Below are 8,427 nucleotides of genomic sequence, written 5' to 3'. Positions count from 1 at the left end.
CTCTAACTCTCTCGGCTCTCCCTTTCTCCCGTGAAATAAACCACCATCATCACCAAAAATTTCAGCTTGTTGAGCATCAAAACTGCCATTATCTGCATGGCTTCACCACCATAAACCCAGTTTTGAGTTTTGTTTCATTGAAAACGAATCCTAACCTCGAGTTCGAAGAACAAGGTTTTGGGCTGGGACTTCTAGGCGTGATTCAGACAATTCTTAGCCATCTTTTGAACTCAAAATAGGGATAGATCGATTCCTCATGTTGTGTAGATGAATTTTCATGTTTGGATCGTGTGATTTGGTGGAGAAATGAGAAAGTTATAATGATTTAAAGTTTGCCCAGTTTCCGGCGACCTCAGCCACTTTCGAGGTGTTTTCCGACCAAATCACGGTGAGATAGCCATCTTTCAAGGGACCAATCTCTTCCTCTCATCAAGAACTATGATTTCCGTTTTTGAATCACTTGATTTCGTTGAGTGTTGACAAAGTTATGGACGTTGAAAGATTGCCCAGAAATTCTGGCGAATTTCCCTGTTTTCCCGCGGACAGCCGTCTTTCAGCCCATTTTCTGGCCATCTCCAGCGACCATTTGGACTCCAAGGCAGGTATATCTTGTTCTACATTTCTCTAGCTTCGTTTTGGTATATTATAGGTTGAATTTGGTTTACAAATAACTGAGATATGGAGTTTCAAAGATTGCCCAAAAAATCTGCAAAATCTGGTGAAATTTCGTTAGGCGCGCCACTTGAACATTATAGTAATCAATGATCCGACCGTTGGATCGTCACTAAAATTTAATACGTTATAGTACATAATATTTGGGACCATAGAAACTTACGGATCGGGAATCCGACATACGGATCTTTCTAAATTGGATTTGTAAGTTCATAAAATAAAACGTTAACCGCCACTTGGTTTTGGCAATTCGTGGAGATCTGATTGTTGGATTGTTCCGAAACTTTAGTATGTTATTTTAGAAACATAATGTGTATCTTTGGAATTTATGGATCGGAAATCTGATATGTGGATCTTCCGGATCGAGTTACGTAGGGTTGTGGACTCTAGCGTCGATCTTTGACCGATGGTTGACTTTTGGTCAATGGGTCTCAAATCATTCTAGATTGTCCTTGGGGATGTGATTTATGTAAATTATGTGTTCTATCAGTAAGGATTCTGAGATGTGTGATTTGATATTTGCTCTAGGCAACGATCGTTCGAGACATCTTGATATTTGTGCCAGGGAGTTGTAGCGCGAACTGCATGTGAGTGGGCTTTTGGGTTTTCTATATACGTACATATGTATGCTTTACATTTTTCCAGAAATTGTTTTAAATGAAATGTGATTGAAATGCCATGTCATACTTGCGTTATATTTTAATATATGCATTAGTGTAGTTATGCATAATGTTGCATAATGCTGATGAGGCCCAGGTAAGCTACAAGTGAGTACAGTGTGATGTTAGTGGTTGTGATATATATGGTTATGCTTGGATGCATTTAGTGCTCATTACCCTGTACCCCGGTGTTAGTGCTCCCGTCCGTGGCTAGGGCACAGTTCTTCACGTGATGTTCATCTCCTGCACCGAATGCTCACCTTGAATCCAAGTTTGGTTCACAGCCCTGTCGTACATACCACATTAGGTGGTTCCGACTCGTAGGTGACCTGTGATTATTCGCACAGCCTTCACGTGATCGTAGCACTTATGCGTACATATTTACACCTAGCCCTGTCGTACACACCACAAATGGTGGTTCTAACTCGTGTGCAGGAATAGATTATGAGCTATAGGTTCAGTCTTTTAGGTCACGTTAGGTGACTCCGGCTGACATAACATTTTACATTGATTTATTTCACCTGGCTTACGTATTTATTGCTGCAATAGTTGGCATGGTATATATCTTGTTTCCAATGCTTTCGAGAATGATTTCTATATACGTATGTAGTATTATTTTCTAGGAAATTATACGGGTTTTACGGTGAAGGGTTATTATATTTTCTAAAGAGAAAGATGTTTTCAACAACTTTGTTTTTGCCCACTCATATTTTCTGTTTTGCACCCTTCCAGGTTTTAGTTGCTAAAAGTTCGTATCGACGAGGATTCTTGACGAATCTCAGTATAAGTGGCTACCTCTAAGGGTATGATCTTTACCCACACTAATGTACTTTACTTATGCTCTGACGACACGTGTGAAGTGGGTGCAGACCAGCTCACCAGCGCATTCTAGTATTTAGGCACTTTTAGGTTTAAATTTACTCACATTTTTCATATCACTACACTTTATGGCTTCGTCACTTTCCAGGTGTCAGCCAGCACAGCTCGATTAGGAATCCTAGTGGACGTTCCGGGTTGGGGTGTGTTAGCTCTATCATGAGCACTCAACTTGTGTCCAAAAGGTACTGGAGTTGAAATAAGCTTCACATCAGTAAACTTGGTTTTCTTCAGCAAATCAAGAGCATATTTTGATTGATTTAGATGCATATGATTCTTAACATAAGTAACTTAAAATCCCCAAAAATAATGTAGGGGCCCCAAATTCTTCATAGAAAACAAGGTGCCAAGCTTCGTTATTAAATTCTTCATTTGAACTGGACTGTTTCCCGTTATCAATATATCGTCCACATAGATTAATAAAATCAAGTAAACTCCACGATGATTAAACACAAATAAAGAATAATCACATCTTGACTCTTGGAACCCTAATTGCAGCAAAAAATCTGAAAACTGTTGAAACCAAGCACGAGGTGCTTGTTTCAAACCATATAAACTCCTCTGCAACTTCCATAAATGATTGGGAAATTGTTTATCAATAAAACCCGCTGGCTGCCTCATGTAAACATCCTCTGCAAGATAACCATGCAAAAATGCATTCTGAACATCCAGTTGACGGACGAACCACTTATTCGAAATTGCAAGACTGAGAACCAACCGAATGGTACTATGTTTGACAACTGGACTGAACGTTTCATTGTAGTCAATCCCTTGTTATTGGTGAAAACCATTAGCTACTAACCTTGCCTTATGATGTTCAATTGAGCCATCAACACGTTATTTGATCTTATAAACCCATTTATTAGTAAGCAAGTTCATGGAAGAATGATAAGGTACCAACCTCCAGGTTCCACATCTCCATAAGGCATTGAACTCTCTCACCAGTGCATCCCTCCATTTCTGATGTTTCACTGCTTGACTAAAAAAAGTAGGTTCAAGCATTTTTTTATTAGTAGTCACATGCAATGCATACTTAAATTTGGGTTCTTGGACATCGGCTTTGCTACGAGTTGTCATGGGATGCATTGGAGTTTGTGCAACAATGGAATTGGTTGATGCACTCACTGGTTCATTTTGTTGGATGGACGACACTACTTTTTGCTCATTCAGGGATTCTAGAGGTGGTCTATTGTTCGTAGGATTGGAAGGCACTACTGCAGGTTGTCCTAGGATTTCATATACAATAGGTTTTGGTTGTGGAACTATGGGATTTGGCATGGGCTCAATGGGGTTAATGATCTTAGTGGAAGCAGGTTGAGAAGATAGGAAACTAAAAAACAAATCATGTGAAGAATTCATACTTGTTTTATTGACGCAACCCTCGATAGGTGTGAGTTCCTGGAAAGGAAAAGAGTCCTCATCGAATAGGACATGGCGAAACAAATAAACTTGTCTCTTCAATAAATCCAAGCATTTATGTCCTTGATGGTTAAGTGAATATCCTAAAAACACAAAAGACTTTGATTTGGACTCAAGTTTATTATTAGTATACGGTCTCAACCATGGAAAACAACGACTGCCAAACACTTTAAACATCTCATAGTTAGGCTTCCTTTGAAACAATTTTTCAAATGGTGAACTATTTGAGAGAACACGAGTTGGAAGTCTATTTATAATATAAGTGGCTGTTTGAAACGCATCGAACCAAAATTTATTAGGAACATGAGCATGAGACAACATGACTAAACCCGTTTCAACGATATGACGATGTTTTCATTCAACGAGACCATTTTGTTCAGGGTGTTTAGGGCACGAAAATCTTTAAGAAATTCCATGTAATGCAAGAAATTGAGTAAATGCAAGAATCTTATACTATCCTCCCTCATCACATTGAAGAGTTTTAATAGTACAATTAAACATATTTTCCACTTTCATTTTAAATGTGACAAACACTTCAAAGACTTGAGATTTTTGCTTAAGGGGGAAAATCCATGAATATCATGAAAAATCATCCACAAAAAGCAAATAATATTTATATCCTTCAACTGAAACCATGGGAGAACACCAAACATCATAATGTAAAAGTTCTAATGGAAATTTAGAAATAGACTTAGAGGTTCTAAACAGCAATTTAGAAATCTTGCCTAATAGACATGATTGACAAAACTTTACATCATTGGTGCCATGAACTGACACTTGATTATTTGAACGGCAGGATGGCCTAAACGAGAGTGCCACTTTTGTGCCAAGACACGAACTCCTACGAATGCAAACAAATGATGCTTGGATATTCCACCGCCACTTTGAAATGGGTATAAGCCATTCTCATACCTCCCTTGGAAAAGCGTCCTCTCGGTCTTGAGGTCCTTAACAACAAAATTATATGGAAAAATTAGAAGGTAACAATGGTTATCTAGAGTAAATTTATGGGCATATATTATGTTTGTTGAAGCAGATGGACAATGCAAAATATTATTAAGGTTAAACGAGCAAGAAGTAGCATTTATTTGATTCAAACCAGAGTGAGCAATAGAAAGTCCAGTGTCATTACATACACCTCCAATGTTTTCATTACCATTGTACTCTTTGGGATTCACCAAGTTCTGAATATCAAGAGTGATGTGAGCATTTGCTCCTGTATCGAGCAACCAAGAGCCATTGTTTTGGCGATTCAAAACAATTGGTGAAGAGGCCATTGCACTCAGACGCTTGGTGGTAATACGGCCTTCATACGCAGTGTTCATGCATTGGTAACAATCATGCGCTGGTAGTAGTTGTTGTTGAGAGAACCAGATACTCGTGGATTGACACCTCCACGATTGGATGGAAAACCACAGCATCCAGTACCACGAGAACGTCCACCACGTCATCTCGCTGCTACAAAAGCATTCACCAGGGCTAATTCAACTAGTGGGACAGTTTGTTCCACCATCCTCCTTTCCGTAGTCAAGAGAAGGGATTCAAGAGTTGGGTACGTGATAGGTGTGTCATGTGCCTGAGCAGCATTGACAGTCATTTCGAACGCAGGACCAAGGTTGTTCAAAATGATTTGGACGAGTTCATCATCGTCCACAGGTTTACCAGCTAAAGCCAAATTGTCAACAATTGCATTCATCTTATCAAGATAATAATAATAGAAAAGTTATCCAATCAGAACTGCTGACCAAGTAAACAAACTCAAGAGTTTGTACTAGAAGAGGATTCACGATTCAGTTTTTCAGTTGCATGTTAACAGCTTAACAAAGTACACTGCCAGATTTAATAATTAATATATGCCGTTACCAAACATGTTGTATATGCAAACCTTCTGTCCCCCAAACATGTTGTATATGCAAACCTTCTGTCTCCCAAACATGTTGACATTATTCGGAATAGAATTTTAATTTAGTGATATATATATATATGTATATATATATATATATATATATGTATGTATGTATGTATGGATGTATATTAAAAAAAAAAAACCAACCATTAACGAGTAATCCTAATGTGAGTGGATTGGATCTGAAAGATGCAAAAATGGTACTTCCAGATCTATCAGGTGTCCAAGTCTTTTGCTATACTTGGCATCTGTGATTTTGTCACAAATCTTTAAACTAATGGTAAAACTCACATCAGATGATCAGACTCTTTCAGAGGATGGCTTTATTCCCTATCAGAAAGGAATTTAGTTTCCCAATAACAAATGATACAAGCTGCACTAACTGTGACATAATGCACACCCCGTGTTTGTTAATCCCTAATATGCGAGAGAGTGATCTAGCAAGCAAAACCATGTTGCTCTTCATCAAAAGTCACAAAGCCGATTTATCAAGTTAAATACATCTAGACTGCTACTATTGTAGCATACAGCATCTTAAACAGATGCAAATTTGAGATGCATAAGTTATATTTATCTCTTCTGTTTTATATATTTAAAAGATGTAAATATAAGTCTTATTCTAATTTTTTTCTCTCATTAACTGACGGAGGTTTACATTCTAAATATGTAAAAAAAAAAGTAATTTTATATTTTTCAGCCAAAATGATTATTTTAATTCTGTTTATTGACGAGATTTTCAACCCAACAAAAATGTAAAATGTACCTACATTTTGCATCTCTATTAAAAATGCTATTAATTAGAGTATTAAAGCAATTAATTAAATTAAGGAGTAGGTGTTCTGAGTTAGGTCATGGGGGATGAGTTGTTGTGACTTTGTGCTCACGGGGTCGAGTCGACTACTTCACTTATCGAAGCTTGACCACTTCATTTGCATATCCCTCACTCCAATGCAATGCTTTGATGTTCAACTTCAATCTTCATGCTAAAAAGCGTAATTTATAAGTGAAAAAGCACGTGCTGTTACAGCTTAGATTAGTATTTCTTTTGGATTCACATTCAACTGGGTTGGTTATTAAATTGCCAGGTATTGACAAAATAAAAAATAAAAATTGCCAGGTACATTCTTGCATCTTATTATTCTTAATATCTTATCATGTAATTTGGTTTGATGATCGAAACTGCTTTGTCTTTGAGTCAAACTCAATGTTGACATGAATTTAACATTAAGAAACCATGCATGTATTTATATAAAGTTAGGTTACTTTTTACATTGTTAATTGAGTGACATGAAGTACGTTTGACACAAATGACAAACCCGAGTTATTGTATTAGGATAGGTTAACTCACATGCCACCACATCGTTCAATATATATTGTTCACATGTTAGGATCAAATGAACTCACACGTGAAGAGATATATTAAAAGTGTGAATCCTAGATTAGAGAGTTAAGAGACATTTCCATGTACGAGATAGACTACTCTCCGTATTATCAATTAATTTTACTGAAAATATGATTTTAGTCCTTCCAACTCAATTTTCTTCATATAAAACCCTACATAACTTTTTTTACTCAAAGAAAACCCAATGACTAGGATCCACATAAGCAAATTCATTAATTTCATATTACTTCACACATTTTACATTTTTCACATGCCTAAATATAATATCTCTTTTTTACAATGATGCAAAATAATGTTTATACCAATAACAAAACGTGCCTAACATATGTACTAATACATGGAAAATAATTTACCTATATTAAGAAGAAATGTAGTTCGATGCATAGTATTAAAAATACTATGTTACACCCATGTTTATACAACAATAAAACATGCCAAACATATCTAACAATACATGGAAAATATTTACCTACAAGTTAGATAAATGTTATTTGGTTGGGTGTATATAAATTTTTTTAATAATTGGAAAAATTAAATATAACTAGGTGTAGTGTAATTTTTTTTATATAATTAGAACAAATTAATTTACCTGCCTACTATTTGAAATGTTCATTTCTAATGATGTAAAATGTTCATTACCTAACTACAAATTAATTTCCAATAATTTACCTACAACAATTATACCATGGGTGTAATGTAATATCTTTCTTTACAATGATACAAAATATTGTATGTATACCAACAACAAAACGTGCCTAACATAAGTACTTGTACATGGAAAATAATTTACCTATAACAAAAGAAATGCAGTTTGATGTATTTATCAACAATAAATTTACCTACAAGTTAGAGAAATGTTATTTGATTCAAAATATATAATATAGCTGTAGTATTTTTTTTTTTAATAATTGGAACAAACTAATTTACCTACCAATTAATATGGGTAAAATTGCTACAAAATATATCACGGAAAAAAAAAAACTACTTTTCTAGTTTGACATGGATACAGTTAATGCAAACACTTTTTACATTTTATTTCACTTTTTTCTACTACTTTTAATTTGGCATAAATATAGGAATTTGGAAAAGGGACCATAAAGCATGAGTGGCATGAGTGTAAATAAATTGTATTAATAGGTCAATTGTGTTCCCATATGTTTGCAAATTTTAAATTTGGGCTTAAACTGGATCTTTAAAGATAGATGAGTTTTTATCTAGAAAATGAAACCTCAATTCCTTTATTATATTGTTAATAAATGGCTACAAGTGACTTCTGATTTTGTTAATATTTTGTAGAAATAATCTTTGAGGAATTACACCAAAATTGAATGATTTTTTATTTTAACTTTTACTATTATTAAGGACTAAGGGAAGAGGGAGAGTTCAAAATTATTACAATAATTTAAGAGATGAAAGAGTTTCAAATCTGGAGCGCATATGTAAAAACTTAACACCTTATTTACTAGAATATTGTATGAATAACAAAGAATGTT

The 8,427-nt window shown here is 35.3% G+C and overlaps 1 long non-coding RNA gene across 2 annotated transcripts; it reads left to right on the top strand.

Annotated features, from left to right (window-relative positions):
• Window positions 1-4,520, top strand: LOC126602058 (uncharacterized). 2 transcript variants are annotated; one of them, XR_007615964.1, is made up of 5 exons: window positions 1-602; window positions 1,201-1,259; window positions 2,064-2,134; window positions 2,299-2,392; window positions 4,423-4,520. It is a non-coding gene; the product is annotated as an uncharacterized LOC126602058 (long non-coding RNA). The 2 variants fall into 2 exon arrangements; XR_007615965.1 differs by lacking the exon at window positions 2,299-2,392 and having other exon boundaries at window positions 4,423-4,509.
• The last annotated feature ends 3,907 nt before the right edge of the window (window positions 4,521-8,427 follow it).

Source organism: Malus sylvestris, chromosome 15 (genome assembly GCF_916048215.2).
Source record: "Malus sylvestris chromosome 15, drMalSylv7.2, whole genome shotgun sequence".
Classification (NCBI taxonomy): Eukaryota; Viridiplantae; Streptophyta; class Magnoliopsida; order Rosales; family Rosaceae; genus Malus; species Malus sylvestris.
This window is presented reverse-complemented; position numbering and strand designations above follow the sequence as displayed.